General features: G+C 36.8%; 1 protein-coding gene across 1 annotated transcript in view; it reads right to left on the bottom strand.

Annotated features, from left to right (window-relative positions):
- Positions 1–21,750, bottom strand: part of LOC129723423 (neuropeptide Y receptor type 2) — a 179,901-nt gene that overhangs the window by 144,724 nt on the left and 13,427 nt on the right. Inside the window, exon 2 of the mRNA XM_055677631.1 lies at positions 2,226–2,320. The gene's annotated coding sequence lies outside the window, so the exon portion shown is untranslated. The remainder of the gene's footprint in view (positions 1–2,225; positions 2,321–21,750) is intronic.

Below are 21,750 nucleotides of genomic sequence, written 5' to 3'. Positions count from 1 at the left end.
TTAATAATTCCATCTTTGAAGCAAATATTTTGCACAAAAACTATTTCTACATAAAACTTAAATATTCTAGAGAGCAATTTACAGAAAAAATATACTGCAATCCTTGAATATTTGATTCCAACTCCACTGCTTGCAATCCTATATATCTGTCCTGTCTGTCTGTCCTGTCCAGTGGTGTAGCCAAGGAAGGGGGTAGAGTTAGGGTTAACCCCCCTTCCCCCCAGAGGCTTTGATCTTCGTATCTGAGCAATTCCCGCTAAAACTCAAAATGGCGACAGAAAAGTGCTACTTGTAGTAGGTTACATAACGAATTCAAGAGATATTGCTCAAATAAAACATCAAGAATTTCCAAAATTTCATTTTTTCTTAAAACTTGGTGACCGAGGGCAAACTTAGGAAAATGACTGGAGAGCGACACTATACTGACGACTTTTCTCACTTTTCACTCTAAGAGCTTATGCATGAGCTATTCATGATAGCTCACATACAGCTACAGCTTACACAAGGCAACGGAACTGTCTTGTGTTGCGTACGACAGCTCATTCTTGCGTATGTATTTTGTTCGTTCGGACATGACAGCCTAGTTTGCTCATTTTAAGGATGTCCTGTTGCTGTTGACAGCCTGTTGATCGGCTGCCATCGACTCGCATTTTTTCGTTTCTCCTTTTTCACAGGCCGGTGGCATATTGAATACAAAGCAAACCGTGTCCATTGTCGATATTGTTCCTTACATAAGAAAAAACGTGCTTCGCACCATCTCTCTTTCGTTCTTTCATCGGCCTTACTGTCGTGAATCATAATCACCTGACATCCCGCTCGGATTCGTGCTAAAGGATGTCGGAAGATTATAGGCTGTCATTTGCGACAGCTTGGAAAAACAACAGACATAAGGAGATGAAAAATACCAACCCGTTTGGAGTTGCATGTGTGCTGTCGTCAGTTGCTGTCGGACTGTTTACCGAACGTGTGGGGAGCAGAGAGAGCTGTGCAATACAATGAGAGCCGGATCAGTTGAAAATTTGCTGTCATTTTCTTGCAGTCATTTTTATAACACTGACCGAGGGGTCAACAAATTCGATCAAACAAAAACGGCATTATCATTTTTTCTCTATTTATAATAACCATGTACACTTATATAAAATTTTTATATAAGTGTACATGGTTATTATAAATAGGCATAATAGCAGTTGTAAGGGAAAGTTGTGTTCGAAAATACATCATTTTTTAAACTTTTTATATCATACATCATTTTTTAAACTAATAGTAATACTAAAACAATCTTAATTAAGCCTTCTGAACAGCATCAAGAGAAGCTGCTTTGATGTTTATTTTTTATTAAATAGTGGAGAAATTTCGCATACAAAAATTGTTCCGATCATCGAACTTTTGAGACCTACCGCTGAACGAAATTCGAAAAATCGATATCCATTGCCATTCTATTGATGCGATATCATGCGATCATGCGATAAACAACAATCCGAATCTTGTTCTTGAATTGAGCATTGACTGAACTACGCAAGGGTTCACTTAAACAGTACTTGCGTTGCACGGTAAGCAGGTATCACCAAAGATAGCAGGAAAACACTTCTTTTACGTTGTCTGTTTTCACGTTTTTCGTTCGTATATATCTGTCCTATCTGCCTATCCAGTATGTCTATCATGTCTGTTTATCCGTATGTTTCGTTGGTTCTGTCTGTCCTCTCTTCCCTTTCTGTTCTGTCTGTCTGTCTGTTTTGTAATGTCTTTACTATTTAATTGCATGTTCATTGGATATTCCTCAGGCCATATTCAATTCAACCCAACTAGGGTAATCGCTCCATTATTCATCTCAACTGCTAGGTGCACCCATATTCATCTTATTTCTCTCATTTGTCCGATTTACCGTCAAATTTCTACAAATTTCGAATGTAAGTCCATTTGCTTCTCGATTTTGTCAAGTGGTTGAAAGTTTTACGTTGAAAATATGGTAAAATTTGACAATAAATTGATCAAAAAGGCGTGATGAGATGAATATAGGTACTCTGAGATGAATATAGGAGCGATTATCCTACGTATTTATTTTACTCACAAGCGTATAACATACTTAGTTAATTGTTTTACCAGCAATACTCAAATTACTCTATTTTTTATATTTTTATCATCTGCATTATGAATTGAATTCAACTTTATTGTTGCGTTGGCTTTGAAAAAAATAATGATGAAACCATTTGGAATATTTATCTTACCTCCAGTTCCCCTAGTTACGTCAATCAGCATATAGTATATAAGGAAGTTGAGTTCAGCTGTGACATAGGTTGATGAACGCACTTGATGGAACTTACTGAAAATATAGAAATAAAATTTAAATCAGTTCCCACGTATATGAATTGTTGCCTTCATTTATTTCTTCTGTTTAAGAAAAAACAGTTCGTGCAAGCAATCAAATCTAGCTCAATTAATCTTAAAGGTGTTTACTGTGTTACCTACGGTTGAGGGCATATAGTCGCTAGTTACTAGCCCCAAAACTCGTGAACTGTCAGGAGACAGTTCGCACAGGGAGAAGAAGACTTTCGGTTGTACAAAACCTCTTTGGGTAAAACTTATTTAACATCTCACCAAGCTTAATTTTTCACTCAAATTAAAGCACAAATACAGTTGAATCGCTTTATAGCGACATCGCAAGGGACCGTCGTTATTGGGAAATGTCGCAATAAAACGAATAATTTTTATGAATATAGAGTAGAAGGGATCATTGAGAATGTCGCTATAGAGAGATTTGTCGCTATATAAATTGTCGTAATAGAGGGATTCTACTGTAATCAAACAAGTTTCTTCCAAATTCAAATCAAAAGCTCATACCTGCAGTATGATGTTTGATATCTCATACGTATCATATACGAAACAGTAGACCGTAAAATCTATCAGATTTTCGACGATACCTGGAGCTGATAGTGCTAGGCTTTCCAGGTTGAAACATGACATACCCATATAGATACTAGAATTCCAGATTCTGCTGACTGTATCAGAGTGTTTTTTTTCTTCGTTACGACCAAACGAAAGGTTACGTAGCTAGGCGTCCCGAACGAAAGTGAACAGATAAACGAATGACATCTACAACCCCACACAAAAAAGGAAATTAGAGAACAGGAAACATGCTGCTCGTTCCCAAACTAGTTCTGCTATCTCAGATGACACAGTTTACCCCCAACGCCCATTCGGGTATTGGTGAAAAAAAAATGTGACTACACTGCTACAGATGGACTGAGCAGCCACGTGGGATATCTTCCAGCACTCTGTGCCACTTTGTCTCTGTTGAAATGGTGATACGTGACGTTAACGGAAAACTTTTCTTCCACAGTACCTTGCTATGGAAAAAGTTGTGACTACCGAAAAGCTAGTAACTATGACATGTATTCGCTCGAGAACGATTGCCCGTGGGCACTGGAAATCACGCTGCAAATTCGCACGTTTCATATAGATGATGTTGGCGATGCGAAAAGTCTAAACAAGATTACCAAAGTTCCAGGGGAGTTCTCCTCGATTGAATACCTCTCACATTCATATCGTTCCCCACTTGTCGGTGTTAATAACTTTAGTTCACAGAAATACCCAAAGGAAACGATTCCGATTTTCAGCCACCAGCGAAAATTGCTATACTTCAACCGTAAGCACGCCAGAAACGGATTTTATTCAATGATCGATTGAGTTTGAATCGGGTACGTTATTTAGCAAAATCGGAAGCTTGCATAATTTGGCCGTTTTCTAAGCTGCCCCAATTCTCATTGAAAGAGGATAATCGGTTATCGAAAGGGAGCCTGACCTGGTTTCAATTATCATGATGATACGGCCAATTCGCTACCGACCCTTTCGAATTGACTCTTTATTGCATTGCCCTGGTGTGGTTTTTATGGTAAAGGGTAGAGGTAAATTGTGAATGTTGTATGTCTAATGTGCGATAACGTAGAAATGTGTGCTTTTCTTTTGCAGGTTTAGTAATAACCTTATATTTCGACTTTTGATGCATGATAAACATTATTTCCACGTGCTAACAGCTTAAGGTACAACCTCAAACTTCTCAAGTATACAAAACTATCTTGCAACATCCCCAAACAAACAAACCTATCGTATAAGATATACGTAGCTCAAGAAACCGCACTTTAACTTCTTCCACATTGCTGACTGTATATTTCTTATTCCAATTAACGCAAACGGCTTCCAGCATTGTGTCCCAGCATGACAGCAGGAAACCACAGGAGAGCACCTACCCCAAAGAGAAGCACAAATATACACACCCCCACTTGGAGTAGTTTTCCATGGTGCAAATGTACACATCAGCACAGCTGCTGATGAATTATGATATTCCACTGTGAAGAATACGTCGAACCTCTCCTGCTGAGCCAAGATGATGAAGAGTAGTTCCTGGGTAAGTTATAGACGTCATTTATCACAACGTTTCCTCCGGATGGAGCCGGCTTATCTGCATACGATATTTAGCAACGAAAAAAAATTGAAAATATTTGAGGATCAATCCTTTGTTAAAGGTATTTGGTTCATGCCTCAACAACTAGAATAATCTATTAAAAAGTTTATGTGCGTAAATCAGCTAGAAAAAAATAAACCCACAAAATTTATCCCTTGACTATCAGATTCGACCATAAATCCCTCAACCGAAAGACGTCATTGATTATTCCCATTACAAGCACACTTCAGAATCCATTAACTTTTCATCGCTTAGCCGAGCAATAAAAAAGGCGACCTTTGACACAATCACCGCCAGCGTCATCATCGATACCATCATCGCGGTCATTATCTACGGGTCGCCGCCGCTCGTCTGACGGGATGATATGCTCGCATAAACATCACTGCAGCCGCGGTCATAAACGGTCGCTTTCAATTAACTTTGCTAAACGACTTGCAGCAATACCAATAGAAATAGAACCATCCGTGGAGCAAATCGATTACTATTAAAACTACCAAATGAGGCGGAATGTAACTGCGCGAGATTACATGTAAAATAGCAGCAGTGCAATATCACCGTCTGACTTCTAATTGATTCATTGAGAAGAGTTTTATTTTCATTCGAAAATCGTTTCACTAGAAAATAACGAAGTAAAAAACATGTTCCCTATTTATAATCTGCCATTGTTCAGTGCCTTTTTACTGCTTAATTGTTAGGTGACTTTTGTTCAAATTTCAAATTCGAATGCGCCTCCATCAAATGTGAATTAAAGAGGTCATGTGGTTATGTGTAATTTGAAGAGTGGAATGTCATTCAATACATCCAAAAACCGGTGGCTGCCACAAGAGGTGTGATGAAATGTCGGTATCAACAAACAATGAACAATAAATAAACAATAACCCTAGAATATTATATTGCAACTCGAAACAACCCCTTGTTATATTATGATATGAGCATTTTAATAGTGTGATTTGGAAACCATTATCCATTGAAATTATTATCTTATTTGTTCAATTTACCATCGAATTTTAATTTTTTTAAGTAGAACTGCGTCTCTACGTCCAACTTCAAATGCTAATTTGTCGGTTAGTTTTCAATGGCTTTCCTTCGTTCTTGCAGCAATCGATTGGAAAATAACCTTGATCAACACAGGTGCACCCCAAAAGCTCAAACCGGCAACAATGAAATATTTGCTATTCAACCATTCCTGTGAATTTTGGTGTCCCTAGCCATGGATTATATAACCTATGCATCTGGCCAAATGCAGAAACTTGTAACTTGAGTAGTAGCGGGTATCAGCAGCAGTAGTGGCAGCAACGTCAGCGGTTGATGCACCGGCACTTACTCTAGTAAAAAGCTGGTACATCGACCGGCACTTCCTTCAATAAAAAGCTGCCGTCTTTTGACAACACACAAACATTTTGTGTGGCTGGCAATCAAAATCTTCGGGCAGCCAAATTTTCAATGTGAAAACAGCTTTCCACTGTTTTATCAGAAGAATTGCTTAGTTCTACTATCGGTGGTAGCACAGAGATGCGATAAGCATCATATTCAAATTGTTCTCTTCAGGACAAATTAAATACTCAATGGAAGTTGATATTTTCTCGTACAAAAACGGTTGTTCAGCACAAACTATATTTTTTTTTTCTTTAGCACTATGCACCACCACACAGCAGCGTAATAAAATGCTGCGTAACTGATTGCGACATCCTCTGTTATCTGCTTCCATACGACACTTGAACGCAAAATCAAGCCTTGAAAATTGCTTAAATCAAAAGATGTTATCTCGAAGAAAGCCCCATGCTAAATTTCAGCTAAATCGGACTTTGGGAACACGTGTGATCGATGTTTCAACTTTTTGACTAATGAAAAAAATGCACATCGATTTTTTTTATACCAAATGCCTTGAAAATTCATGAAACGTCGAATGTACGGTAATTAAACGGATTTTTGCCTTTCTCCTAGAAAGGTATAGCAATCACTGGAAAACCCAAAGGTATAAAAGTGGTCCCAATGGCCGAATGTCATATACCACTCGACTTCTTTCGACGAACTGAGCATTTTCTGTATGTATGTGTGTATGTGTGTGTGTGTGTGTGTGTGTGTGTGTGTGTGTGTGTGTGTGTATGTATGTGCAACTTTTTTTTCTCACTCATTTTTCATAGAGATGGCTGGATCGATTTTCATAAAATTAATTGCAAATGAAAGGTCTAGTTGCGCCATAGGTTGCTATTGAATTTCATTGTAATCGGATTTTTAGTTTAGAGGTTATGTATCAAAATGTAAAAATCACGAAACAACAATATCTCAGAAACCACACAACCGATTTTAATAAAATTGGATTCAAATGATCGGGCTGTCTCCTGAACCCTTAACTTTTGAATTTCGTAATGATTGAACATATGGTTCAAAAGTTATGTAAAGAAAAGTTAACCTGAGGTTGTTTAAACTCACTCATTTTTCTCAGAGATGGCTGAACCGATTTTCACAAAATTAGTGTCAAATGAAAGGTCTAGTTGCCCCATAGGTTACTATTGAATTTCATTGCAATCGGATTGTAACTTTGTCCGTTGTTCATGAAAATGTGAAATCACATAATGAAAGTTAACATATTGACTTCCTCCTAACGATCACTGGCTAATTAAAAGGTAGAAAAGTGATCCAAATGGCCGAATGTCATATACTACTCGACTCAGTTAGACGAATCGAGCATTTTCTGCATATAAGCATGTATAGGTGTATATGTTTGTGTGTGGGTGTGTACGTGTGTATGTGCACCTTTTTTCGCACTCACTATTCACAGAGATGGTCTGACCGAACAGATTTCAATGAAATTAATTGCAAATGAAAGGTCTAGTTGCCCTATAAGACCCTATTTAATTTTATTGTAATCTGATTTCTAGTTTAGAGGTTATGTATCAAAGTGTAAAAATCACGAAACATCAATATCTCAGAAACCACACATCTGATTTGATTAAAATTAGTTTCAAATGAACGGGCTACCATAAAAAGCCCTAACTTTTGAATTTTATGAAGATTGAACATGTGGTTCAGGAGTTATGGAAAGAAACGTGTTCTGGAGACTATTTAATCTCACTCATGTTTCTCAGAGATGGCTGGCCCGATTTTTATAAAATTAGTGTCATATGAAAGGTCTTGTTGCCCCATAAGACCCTAATGGTTTTTTTTTTTTCAAACGGATTATTACTTTGCCTGTTATGTTTAAAAATGTGAAATCCAGCTATGAAAAGAAACATATTCCAAGACAACTTACTTGGACTCACTCATATTTCTCAGAGATGGTTGACCCGATTTCCACAAAATTAGTATCAAATAAAAGGTCTACCTACCTCATAACTCCCTATTGAATTTTGCAGTAATCGGACTGTAACTTCGTCTGTAATGTATCGAAATGTGAAAATCACGAAACTTCATTATCTTAGAAACTACACAACCGATTTGAACAATATTGATATCAGATGAACGGGCTAGTTAAGGGTTAACTGATGAATTATGATTGAACACGTGGTTTTAAAGTTTGGCTGCCCCATACGTTACCTTTTCATTTGATTGTAATCAAGCTTAAGCAAGCGTTATGTTTTAATTTGTAAAACAACGAAAGTCTATTATCTCAAGTACTACACGACTTATTTGAACATAACTAGTGTCATACAAATGAGTCATCTCTCAAACTTACAAATAACAAACTTCATAACAATTTGATATGCTGTTTAAAAGTTTTAGAAAGAACAGAAATTCAAAGACTATTCAACACTTTACCTGCTTCGATCAATATACATGGCCTCAACATGATTTAAATGTGGTATCGTACTATCTGAACGTTCACGGCATCGCTCGTGATTAAATTGTTCGAAATTAAGAGTCATTGCTTTTATTTCGCTATTTCTTAAGTACTAACATTACGTCAAATTTCATATTTCATACTTTAATTACAACATCAATATTTTAGAACCCAAAGAGTGGATAAACATTCATTGGATTTAAGCATTTATGTAAATCTATTTTTACAAATAATAAGTTTGAATGAGAAAGGCTGAGTCTGACCGCTAGGTGGATTAATTTAGGTTTTTTAGAAAAAATCAACTTTCTGGCGCTTAAAAATTTTTGAGCTGGGGCCAATGGAACAAATCGTTTAGCGGTAGAGGTGATGATTTTTTTTTTAAAGGCGAAACTTTTGAGCCCTATGACTAAACAAAATTCGAAAAAAAATTTGTTTTCATTGGCACCCTAATGCATAGGTTACGGCTGGGTATTTGTATTCGAGCTCGACGTGAAGACCGCTATTGATTATCTTCCACTTAATTTCTTCAAATGTTCAAATGTCTTGAGGGTGAGACCATGTGCGATCGAAAAACTAAGGACAGAATAGAGTTTTTAAAAGTTCTACTCTGAAGCAACATTGAAGAAATTACAGCGTTAGAAATCCAGCTTCGAGAGTCACCTCATTTAAAACCAATGTCAACCAACGATACTGAGATATTCTATTCACGAAAAAATACTGATAAAATGGAGCGATTCAACCTTCAGCCTAAATTCTAAATTTTACGTAAGCATTAATTGATCAGTGTTTACCATCAGACCGGGTAGAGTATGGAACGCCCAGTGCGGTCAGACTACAGTTTTTATAGTCCGATTTTATTTTGGACCGAAACGGAACAGAGTTGTTCGGGCCAGGTAACGGACTGGGTTATGCTTCCGAGATGTGAATAATTCCGGCCAAAATATATCGAACTGAACATGAACATGAATCACAAGAAGCAATTAAGATTTGAAAAAACTAGTATTGTGTGTCGTTTTTTCCCACGATATGCTCAATCTAAGAAATCAAGAAGTGAGAAATAGAATCTTCTGGAAAAATTGGTACAATTTCACAGCCAAACTTGTTTTTCATTGTTCTATTCAATTCAATGTTCTGTTCAAATATATAAAACTGTGATTGGTTCTTTCTTAAAAATGACACTTTAAAAAACTGACATTTTCACTCCCTGACGCTGGACCGGACATCTGAAAGGGAAGTATGCGGATCGTCAGTTTCAACTTTGACGCGAATCAGGCTGGCTCACCGAAAGATTAAATAATTTATCCTCTTTGGCATATGAGTTCGACCAAAAAATTGACTGATATCGTTAACATTGAAAAAATACTGGAGACTATTCAACAATGCTTATTGCTTATATTTCAGATTTTTCTTTTGGATTTTTTCACCTAATATCAAACACATACATGAGAAAATTGCGTGGTGGGGCAATGCAAACGCGTGGGGGGGCTAAGCCCCCCCCCCCTAGCCACCCCGGTAGCTACGGGCCTGTCTTCAATACAGAATTATATACCTAGTTAACTAGGAAATCCATTTTTTGAGCTATATAAGAGCCTTCTTCTGATTAGATCAATCCTTTTATTAGTGGATGGCTACTAGGACGATCCTAACAAAGTAGTAGCGGGTACCAACAGCACTAGCGTCAGGTGCAGCCGTATTTAGGCAACACACAAATTTATCATAATTACCGCTGTCAAGGTAGCACAACCAACCGTCCTTTTTAGGACAACCAAACAAGTTACATGAAATTTTAACATTCAATTATTTCACTTCGTATTACAATATAGTTTGAAATTTATCATCCGTAGACGAGAGTAGCATCGCCTACCATGAAGAGTCCTAACCGGATGGTTACGGACATTTTGTACGGTTTTGTCCTTTTTATTATGATTTTCCTAGCATGGTACATGGTACTACATAAGTAATTTTTTTATTTATTTGTGTTGAAGTTTTGTTGGTTGGCGTGATAATAGTCCACGACAACTAAACTTTGATCGTGATTGTTTTGGTATTTGAAAAAAATAAATGTAGAACTGTTTTGTTTCATATACATTTTTGCATTTTTCTGAATTTTTGAGCTATGAACGCATGGAACTTTGCCAGTTTTTATACTCAATAGGCATACCACAATAGATCAAACAACGGTCGCAGTGGTTCAGTCTTCTACAAGGGAAAAAAATACTCAATAGGTATCCTAGCTTACTCATTTGACAAGTAAGAAAAAATCGGGGTAGAATGTCGTGTCCCTGCGTGTCTGCGTCGGTAGAAGGGAATACAGCGTTCGTGCATAATGCTCTGGTGTAAGCGCGCCTTCGGCCCGGATGAGTTTTGCTTACTTATCTAAAGGGTTTCGGGGTGTAGTGACTTCGCGAGGTGTAACCAGATATTTATTCATGTGTCACGGTGATCGTTTAACTGGGGCCGTCTCCAGTTTGTTGCTTTTAAATAGGCAAGTCGCAAATCGGAACAGGTTTAGTTTAGTCGAAAAATATCGCGATAAATCTAAAGACTAAGCAATGGATACCTTTCAATGAACCGCGTCTGCCGAAGTGCGTTTGCTTTTTCGAAGGCATTCAGGAGAGAATTGTAACAGATTTGATTCTTTCACTAACCACGGTGACAAAACCCTTCATTTCCGTTCCAGTCGTGGAGATGCAGAGGTAAACTCGGTCTCCGACAACAACGACTGTTACACTTTCTTCCTTACAACATCTTTTCTTACCCTAACGACCGTAATGACGCGGCCGGCGCCGTTATCGATACATACAAAGCGGTAGCTACTGAGCTGTTGTACACTGAAGATGGTAAACTAATTCCAAGAAGCCATATACGTGGTTCCTGGTGTTATACAGAGGAGCATCTACGAAATGTGCGGTCGTTCAAGCTTAAGCTCAAGCTCAAGGTTAGAATTAAATTACATTTACTGTAAAATAGTTGTAAAATTTGAACAAATAAATAACTACAGAAGTGATTGCCCCACATTGCCCAAAAAAGATTGTAGCTTTTTAACCATTCCTGTGAATTATTTTGGAGCCTCTAGTAAATGCAGAAGTGCGTCAAAGACTGACTAAGTAATTGCTCGTCGGGTTCGTCGCTTCTACGGTGGCTTATGGGAAAACTCATTTCAGTCTTTTCGCAAATTCACAGGAATGAATAAAAAGCTGTAATCTTGCATTTTAACTAGCTTGAGTTCTAGGGCAAAGCCTGACTATTCGGACTATTTTTTACGTTTTCCCAGGCCATTTGACGTTATTTTGCTCCGTTTTTTGCTACTGCGGCTTGAAAGGAAGTCAATCACACTCTTCTCGCGTCGGGTGGATGAAGATACCAAGAGTGTTGCACTCTCAGCCACGTAACGATTTATTACGCTGTTGCGTGTTGCATATTTCCTTTGAGCGACTGGGGGAAAAACATAGTTAGGCGTCACGCTACACGACAACAGTTAGAAGCCGCAGCACGCTAGCTCCATCATTGATTTCCAGAAATCATATCCGGCTAATCAAAGCAAATTCAGCATAATCAGACCAAGGCAATCCTGGTTTAGTCTAGACCAATGTTATAATTCGCCTTTTTTTCAAGTTTTATCATTTCTTCCGCTCCGAAAGACGCAAAGAGATTTTATTCCGTATGTAATATACGAAACATGTGAGATGAATCTCATTTCGTGTTGCAAACAGTTGAAACTGGGCTGATGGAGCTCTCAACCTCGAAAAAAAAATAACACGATGTAATAAAATATCGCTCATGTTTGATGGAAGCAGATACCACGAGTACGATACTCTCAGCCACGGAACAGTATAGAACGCTATTGCGTGTTTTATCTTAAGAATGCGGCAGGGGGATAGTAAAATTCCGTTCTTAGTTGGAATGCTGTGAAGTCGAACTATAACCAACTTCCTTTAAACTTTTTAAATATTTCATATTTGTAGGAACTGTTAAATTTTCTAAAACGAAACAAGCATTTTTTGCATTGAGGGACCATCGATCGCTTACAACCAAAATTATAACAATCTAACTGATAGGTTTGATGAACTTTCAAGTTTCAACGTTGTTTATCAACAATATCAACATAACGGCTTGAATTTGTTTCTTCCCCTTTCAATTTCCAAAATATCTAATGGGAGGTAATAATATATATAAAAATAAAGTTTATCACGGCTTTATTTTATTAATCTAGAAAGCTAAACACTCATCGTCGCTATCCGCTATAGCGTCAAAATACATAAAAAAATAGACAAATAAAAGAAATAATTTTCAAAATTAGTATCAATTAACCTACAAAAGAATTTTGCGATACTGAAACTGAAAACCATTGAATTTTATTGTAGAATTCGAAGCAAAGCAAAGCTCTAGGGAAACATACTGTACTATCTGAACAATATGTCCAAGTCAACAGAGCGACAGTTAAAAACGATTACTCCATCATCGATTTGTCTCCGTAGGTGATATGAAAAAAAAAAAAAGTGATCTAATTTTTTTTCATGAGGCCACCTGTCGATAACTGTAACGCAATAGTCTCGCGGGTATTATTTTCATGGAGCCGATTAATCTTTTGCCAACTCTCTCAACACGCTTCCTTCTCATAATTTCATTCGAATTTAATTTATCCTTAATATAACCATTTTGGCCACATTTCGATTTTATTTTATGAAGCGCATTTCTTCTAAACAATATAATCACTCTCGCCACTGTCGGATGAATACAAAAAGCAAAATCCATACAATAGGTTTCTCCATCAAGATAAACATTTCGAATCACGTTCCAAGGATTATCGTTTATTATATGGGTCCGAAACTGCGGCAGATGATTTTACCACTGCATCTCAGCTGGAGAGCAGTACGGGTGGAAAGCAACTGTAACTTCCAAACCAGTAAACCTAATAAAATGACTGCCACAATGATATTCAGTTAACCCGTCGTACTGCAGAGGATAGACATTACTTGACTTGCATGTAGATTTGAGTTTGCCCTCGTAGCAAGCAGTCTTAACGAAATTGGTTTGGATTTGCCTTCATTACATTGTTTATGAAGGAACGTTTTCCTTTTTCAATTTCACCGGTAGACAATATTTTTCTATTATTAGACAATATTGTTTATTATTAGAACAATAAACATAGATTAAGATAGAGTATATCTTACAGTCCCAGTGTGTAAGCAGATATTCCGGAACCAAGTCAATTAAATAATGACCTCCTAACGGTTTTTACCCTCTCACATATTTCGACTCATTAGTTAGGCTTCGAATTAATATTGATGGTCCTCGTAATTAGAAATGGAGAGAAAAGCTCTTCCGGCGGCACTACTAATAGGCAGGCTGTAATTTGTGACATGATATAGTTGGAAATTTTGGCAAATTAACACAAATTTTCGCCCAGAAAGCGAAGAAAGCCAAATTGATCGCAATGTGGCAAAACTCGACGGATTAATTAATTTCTGTCTTCGGTAATTGACTTTCGATGCAGTAAATCAACAGTCCAACTATATTATCACGGACATAGTTAACATTCCGACGCAGACGACGGCATCATCGTCGGTATCTCTTGCGCTCATTAGAGACCATCATTTAGCCACCAATCGATAGCTGTCGTAAATTGAGACTCGCCCGTTATCTCAATCAGTCGCACAAAAACAAGAGAATACCAGTTCGAGCGTAAAGAATTATCACCAACTTTTTTTTTGCCTAACATGTTCATTATGAGTTTCATTGAAGGGGCGTAACGAGGGATTTTATGGAGACTAAGTGTTCTGAGAGCATTTATTGTTGAGTTGATATAACAGTTCGCAGTATTTTTTATATTGAGTACTAAATACTACACTTGAACATTTGCGATGCTCTCTTTACTTGTTTTATTGTGATTGGAGGTTAAAATAAATAAAATAATGGATAATATATAACTCCCAAAAATAAATAATGGAAATCCACAAATAACAATGTGACTCCATCAGTTTGTATTAAATGTTGATGCCTGGTACTTTTATTAAGTCAGGCTTTTGGTCAATTCACATCACTAATGTTACGAGAAAAAAAAACAAAATTTGGAGGATATAATTTCCTACCAATAGCATTAGACTTTTCACATTATTGTCACAAAAATCACAACCCTACTGTTTATATAATATATTAGGATAAACAATATCTAGCACGAACCGCTCTGCTCGAGCAAGCTCCCGAGCATCCAACAGTTTGCTATCCCGATTGTGTATGATAAACCGTCTCAACCTGCTAATGGATTAACTTTCCACAAAGTGTACCACTCTGTCAGCGGAAACCGCGAAAATACAATAAAACATAAAATACACTAAGCGACCCGTGAAAATTATTATCAAACCGCCGTGGTGCCCGCGGTACCGGTGGTAGCCGAAAGCATGGATGGCTACCCAAATAAAAAGAATAATGAATATATATTATTTACCTGAATTCCAGCTGGAATCGTTTGAAATAAATTGTCTGGCTGCAAAATTCGTTCTTGTTCAAAAGAATGAATAATCACGAGAAAGGCCACTCCGGAGGAATGAAAACACCACTTTAATGTCAAACGTAAAACCACCATTAGCCCCAATCGCGCCGGTTCGGGCAATTGGATAACAGTTTCATTGCGAATTGATCGAAATATTAATTGGTATTGGTACGGAAATAAAACGAATATTTATGGCTGTTTATTGTTGATCGTTTTCTCGCCCATGGAGATGACCCGCAATTTAACTCGCGACAAGGGTTGTAAAACATGGTAAAAGCATTTGCGCCACATAGCATGAGGAGCATTCATTCATTAATTTAAATGTGCTTAAAACACGATTGACATTTACCACTGTTATTTAGAATCTAGTACATGAAATCCAACATAATTGAAATACCAACGCGTCAATTCACAAAATAGCAATCGATTTTGAATCGGATTTTATATTGCGATCTAACGCTTCTATTTTATATGATAAAAAACCAGAGCGAAAATTATTGATTGAAAGTTCTTCATGAAAACAAGCGTATTTTTCATTGTAGTAAAAAATGAATGATGGATGAGACTATTGACTACCCCAATTTTTGATAACATGAAAAAAAGCGCTTTATCATAGGTATGTAACATCTCTTCAAAAGAAAGTTTTGTTTTAGAAAATTGCTATCGAGTTCTAGATCCAATTTTGTCCATAAATCCGATCCCTGCCAATGGTAAACTTGGCGTCTCCATCGTTGCAACAGTGAAAGGAGGCGCACGGTCAACGTTAAAAAAACTGGGAACTTTTGACGCATTTCAAACCATAATCGGAGCAGCAAAACTCTTAGGAAAGGTTAAACATCTATTATCCTTTCCCTCAATTGGAGGACTTCGGCAAAATTTGTGTTGACCATTGTATTTTATGAGAAATTCTGAGTTTTTCTAGAATTACTCAATTCAAGGAGTTTAGTAGCAATTTTTCTAAACACAGAATATTCTTCCATCCGGGCTGTATACCCGATGTGAAACCTTCATTCTACTGCACTCCATGTCCCTTCGTGGAAAATATGGTGAATATAAAGTGTAGAACTATAAGCTTGTTACGCAAATGAATTTATCGTTGCACCAGCTTTTCTCATTTTTCTTTCAAGCCCCTTTAAGCTGCTATTATATGATTGAACATTGAGAATGCGACACATTCTGAACGCGAAATAACTTTTTCTCAAAAAAAGAAAAACATACAGTATGCGATTGGAGAGATTGAAAGCAACCGTTTGCTGTACCGGCATCCCACTCTCTGTTGGTTGTTTGCTAAAAGAGCAAAAGTTCGCAGTTTGAATATGGAAAATATTTCCACCGGCCAAAGGGAAAATGGCTCCGTAGCAGCAAGTGCATTAGTGATGTCATTGGATCGTAACCGACCGGTTGGTGAAGCTCCGTAGGTAATATCATATCAGAGTTTCGCCCGAGGACAGTTTTTTATGGCATTTTTTTCTTCTCGGAATTTGAATTTTCGTTACTCAGCCACTAGTACCGATAAAACCCGCACCGGGTTGGTAAGTTGAAAGCAACGATGGTTATTATTTGACGCGAAAGCAGAAATAAATCGATCGAAATGTTTCACGGAAGGATGTAGTACGGTAAAAACGGCCAACATTGTATCAATAGTAGGTTTGCGGATGGCAAATAACATTATATTGAGTAATGTGAGTGCATACAGTCGCTGCAGTTATATTATGCATTGAAGAGCATTCCAAAGGTATTATCATAAGTCATTCTTTTGTTTTATAGTGATGGTTTATTCGCTCAAAACGCGTACCAACACAAAATGCGTTTTCAAAAGCTAATTGTACCATTTTCGAACATCATACTGCTCTCCAAAAGCGGCAACGAGTGTTTAAATTCAAAATCAAAAACCATGGCAATTAATCATCGAGAGATACTTGTGAATCCCGTTCGAAAGCGTTTCAACCACAATGATATCAATTATTGTTGCATCCTGGCTGTCTGTCTAATGAGATAGTTTAAAATATTCATGTTCCCACAGAAGCTTGATTAGTTTGAGTTTTGATTAGCTTGCTGTTCAGCATGATTTATCGAACCCCATTAGCCTCGCGGGTATGGTTGTTTTGAAAGCGTTCGTCATATAGGCAGGAATTAGCTGTAGATCCGCTAGCCATTGTCAACGAAAGACCGCAAATGACAATTTGGGACATTAATGAATTTCTCTCGAGCAGTTTCCGAGTGTGATGATGTTTTCTAGTAGAATTGGTATTATTTTGAATGATTTGGACTGCATACGTTTTATAATACCCACTGCTGACAACTAGAATAAATTTGATGATTGAACATTCTGTGATTATTTTATCAAATTTTAGAACCCTATTTTACTCGTCTTTGTTTAACGAAAATAGAAAAACAAACAACATCTGAGTCATTCAGAGGTGCTCGAAACTTTGAAAAACTAAACTTTCCCTAGCCTAAACATACAACTTTACCATAGCGATGTTCGATGGTTTCGTTTCTATGTTTATAATAATAGCATCGCGCTTCTCAAAATTACCATCAACTACAGACTTCGGCTTTTAATTGTTAGCAAAGTTGGTACCAAAAGCAAAACAAAAGCTTGGTGCTACACTCCAATATTCAGCTCATATAATTTGACTAGGGACAGTAAAACATCACGATTTCGCGGAAGCCACGAATTTTAGAAAAACTCGTGAAAAACAAACATTCTATGCGATTCGGTTACTGGATCCACTTTAAGTGTAGGTTTTAGCGATTGATATCTGCGTGATGGAATCCCAGAGTGTGCAGCCATAGAATCGGAGTTTAAGATGAACTGAAGGCGTACAAGCAAGCAATTTAAGACATGTGAAGCCTCTAGTATTTCGATATTCAGATCGCCTTTCCTTATTTCATCATCGAAACGCTCCGGTAAATTTGTATAAGTTTACCGCAGGTTGTTCGGGTTTCCAGGCATATTTAACCGCGTCGCATCGAACACAAGTTTAGTGCGGTTTATCATTTTTCCTCTCAAATACTCACGAACTCAGAAAGTATGAGAGGTAGATTTCGTTTAGTGAGGTAAATAAAAGTGAGGAGATAGTGTAAGGAGGATGATAAGGTTTTTTATTGTGGTGTTTGTGAAGACAATCACGAACCAAACACAGTTAAGCGTGATCTTACATTTCTAAAACAAACTTTTCTTTCGAACTAAATTTCTATTTTTAACAACGGCTTTTTCCCGTTAACACGCAAGTTCATTGAGCAGACAGTATGTGAAGTAGAGAGAGCGAAAAATAAGCGAACTGGAAATGTGATACAGATTTGGAAAAATATACCGCATCCCGACGGGACTTGAACCCGCAATCTCCCTGTCGCAATAGAATAAGTCGGCAGTGGAATGTGATACGATATAGTTTGTGGAACAGTACCACCGCACAGTGTTTTATTTTGCTGATTTCGTGCGTAAAATTAATAGCGTCTTCAAATTTGATTTTAGTGATATACTTTATTCGGAAAAGTTTCTATGTATTTTATTGTGCTTCTTTTAAAATGTTCGATTTAGTGATTAATTCACCTAGAAGTGATTTGGAAAATTTATTTTTTCAGGACAGTGAGATACACAGCTAATGTCTTCGACAAAGTTGTAGCAAATGATTTTACTGGCAACTTTGTCGAAAATATCGAATTTCTATCTCTTATGTTAAAAACGACATAAAAAGTTTTATATGCAAAGTTTACTCAAATCATAATTTTAAATATAACTTTTTTCCTGGATTTTCTAAATATTTTATACCTTCTACAAAATTATTGGTCAAAGAGAAATACACATTTTTGCTGAACATTTGATCTAGCTATGGCTCAAAATAAAATAGTTATTCAACCATTAACGGGTTTTCAAGGGTTAGTTTAACTTCAAATTACTCAGCCGTACTCAAAAATACGCAGATAGGTTTTTGATGTTCTGAAAGCACGTCTATTCTACTTTCAAAAGAATATAAAATCATTTGTCTAATAGAGTTTTTTTTTTGTAAGATTTGGACCACTGCGACCATTATTTTGATCTTTTGTGGTATACCTCTTCTTTAGTCTAGGTACTCGTGGCAGACATATCACTATTGATGGAAGTGATCGTCGTTGTCCTATCGCACCCTTTCTCCCAATTGGGCACTGAATTTCGTATGAAATGTATTACCTCATTAGGATTCGCAGACCAGACCTCAAAAGGCTCCAAAGCTTCTTTTCCAAAGGCTCTTATTCTGCGCTGTGTAAGTGCACTGCAGTGGCAGAGCAAATGTTCTGCGGTTTCACATTTGAACCCGCAGAGACGACAAATTTCGTCATCTGACTGACCAATTTGTTTCAGGTGATGCTTACTTGGACAGTGTCCTGTAAACAGTCCGATGATTGTCCTTAGTCCCTTTTTATTTAAACGTAGCAATTGCTGGCTTTTCTTGACGCTTGGTTTTGTAAAGCGTTTAGACTGGCGTAGCCCTACTGAGCATATCCAGTTTTCTTGTATTGTCCTATGTTCCCAGGTTTTCAATTCTGCTTTCAAGGCGCTTGATGACACCCCATAGAACGGTTCTGGGCCAATGAAATCGGTACATGACCCCTGTCTAGCTAACGTATCGGCTTTTTCATTGCCTTCCACTCCGCAGTGACCAGGAACCCAGTATAACCATACTTGGTTCCTTTCTGCCAGTTGTTTCAGTGAAAGGATGCACTCCCATACTAACTTAGAGGCACATGTGAAGGCTTTTAGTGCTTTAAGTGCTGCTTGGCTATCAGAAAAAATGCATATGTTAGCATGCCTGTATTTCCTAGCCAAACAGACTTAATAGAGTCTTTACGATTATTTCAATGAAAAAAATCTTTTGTATGAAAATTCTAACTTTATCAAATAACTTTGGTATTTCTAAATATAGCGTTTTTCAATCTTTAGCAAAAATATAAAATCAATAAAATCGCGTAATTTTTTAGAGGGTCATAAAAATATAGAAAATCATGGGAAAGAATTATTATGAATTTTTAGTCACAGTTAATTGTCATACTTGTTGTCATCTTCATCGGTTGTTTCAAATTTCCTTGTGGAGTTTATGAAGCTTCTGGAATTCTTATGAGCGGCTGTTGCAATGAAGGTATGAATAAACTAGTGATAATTTTTTAAAAATTCTCGGTTGAGTCGCGGGAGAAAAAAAAAAACTCAAATAACTCGTAAAAATTGGAAAAAAAATTTCGAGCGTCTTAGCAGAATCGCTTCACATCATTAAGAAGAAAAAAAAATCAGTTAGTTTCTATTTCTACTCTTATCACTCACTTGAGATGACGTCATGTGTTAAACTTTGACCAGAAATTCATATTTTCTATTATAACTCTTTCCCATGATTTTCTATATTTTTATGACCTTCTAAAAAATTACGCGATTTTATTGGATTTATATTTTTGCTGAAAATCGTAATACGCTATATTTAGAAATAACAAAGTTATTTTATGAAGTTAGAATTTTCATGCAAAAGATTTTTTTCATTGTAACAATCGAAAATACACTATTAGACAAATGATTTTATATTCTTTTGGAAGAAGAATAGACGTGCTTTCAGAACTTCAAAAAGTTACCTGCGTATTTTTGCGTACGGCTGAGTAATTTTAAATTAACCCTTGAAAAGCCGCTAATGATTGAATAACTTTTTTTTTGAACCATAGCTAGATCAAATGTTCAGCAAAAATGTGTATTTCTGTTTGGTCAATAATTTTGTAGAAGGTATAAAATATGTAGAAAATCCAGGAGAAAAGTTATATTTAAAATTATGATTTGAGTGAACTTTGCATATAAAACTTTTTATATCTTTTTTAACATAAGAGATAGAAATCCGACACCTTGGACAAAGTTGCTAGTAAAACCATTTGCCACAACTTTGTCGAAGACACTAGCTGTCTCCTGAATCGTACAATCGTACTCACTGTCCTGAAAAAATTAATTTTCCATATAGGTGAATTATTCACTGAATCGTACATTCTAAATGAAGCACAATAAAATACAAAGAAACTTTTCCGAATAAAGTATATCACTAAAATCAAATTTGAAGACGCTATTATTTTGCGCACGAAATCAGCAAAATAAAACACTGTGCACCGTCCCCCGTAGTTTAATTGGTCAAAACACCATGCCGGAGACAGGGAGATTGCGGGTTCAAGTTGCGTCGGGATGCGGTATATTTTTTTAAATCTGTATCACATTTCCAGTTCGCTTATTTTTCGCTCTCTCTACTTCACATACTGTCTGCTTTTCTTTCTTCCGCATTTGTGCATTTATGCAAGTCAAGAAGGATTTCACGCCAACTCGACTAAAAGGCTGGCAGCACCCCCTCAGAAATTCATGAAATTTAGTGGCTGTGTAGGCAAATTTGCATATCTCATGTCTCCAAAATTAAGTTTGTCTGGAGTAACATTTGGAATGGGCTAAAGGTTTTGGACATTGTGTTTTTATAAATCGATATCTCTTAATTGATTTGGCCTTTTTAGTCTTTTTGAAATATCCGTTATTCCTTTTAAATCTCCAGACGTTTTCCTCCCCTTACCTCGAAAAAGACCGCCAGAAACGGCCGAAACGTTGGGTAATTTACATATATTGTCGTGTGATATCTTTACAAAAAGCTGAGAAAGCCAAATCAATCCCATCCGCATAACTAACACCATCCGTTAATCATACACAACGCTATATCTAAATAATGACAACAGATAAAGAAAAGTTATTAGCAGAATTCTTATGAAAAAATATTAAATAAGGGACATTTGTGACCCTGCACGCAAAATATTCATTCTAAAGACAAAAAGTGACGAAAGTGATTTGAATAAAAAGGTTAGATAGGAAATTCAGTTGCCTAGAACTCTTCTGAACATTTAAAAACAGGCACATTCAAGAAAATAGCATCTTTAAGGAAGGTCTAACAATTTATAGGAGTGTAAGACAAAAATTTAAAATTGAGACAGGGGGCAAAATCATGTCCGATTTCAAATGCTTATCATTCGGTT

This window comes from Wyeomyia smithii, chromosome 2, assembly GCF_029784165.1.
Source record: "Wyeomyia smithii strain HCP4-BCI-WySm-NY-G18 chromosome 2, ASM2978416v1, whole genome shotgun sequence".
NCBI lineage: Eukaryota > Metazoa > Arthropoda > Insecta > Diptera > Culicidae > Wyeomyia > Wyeomyia smithii.
This window is presented reverse-complemented; position numbering and strand designations above follow the sequence as displayed.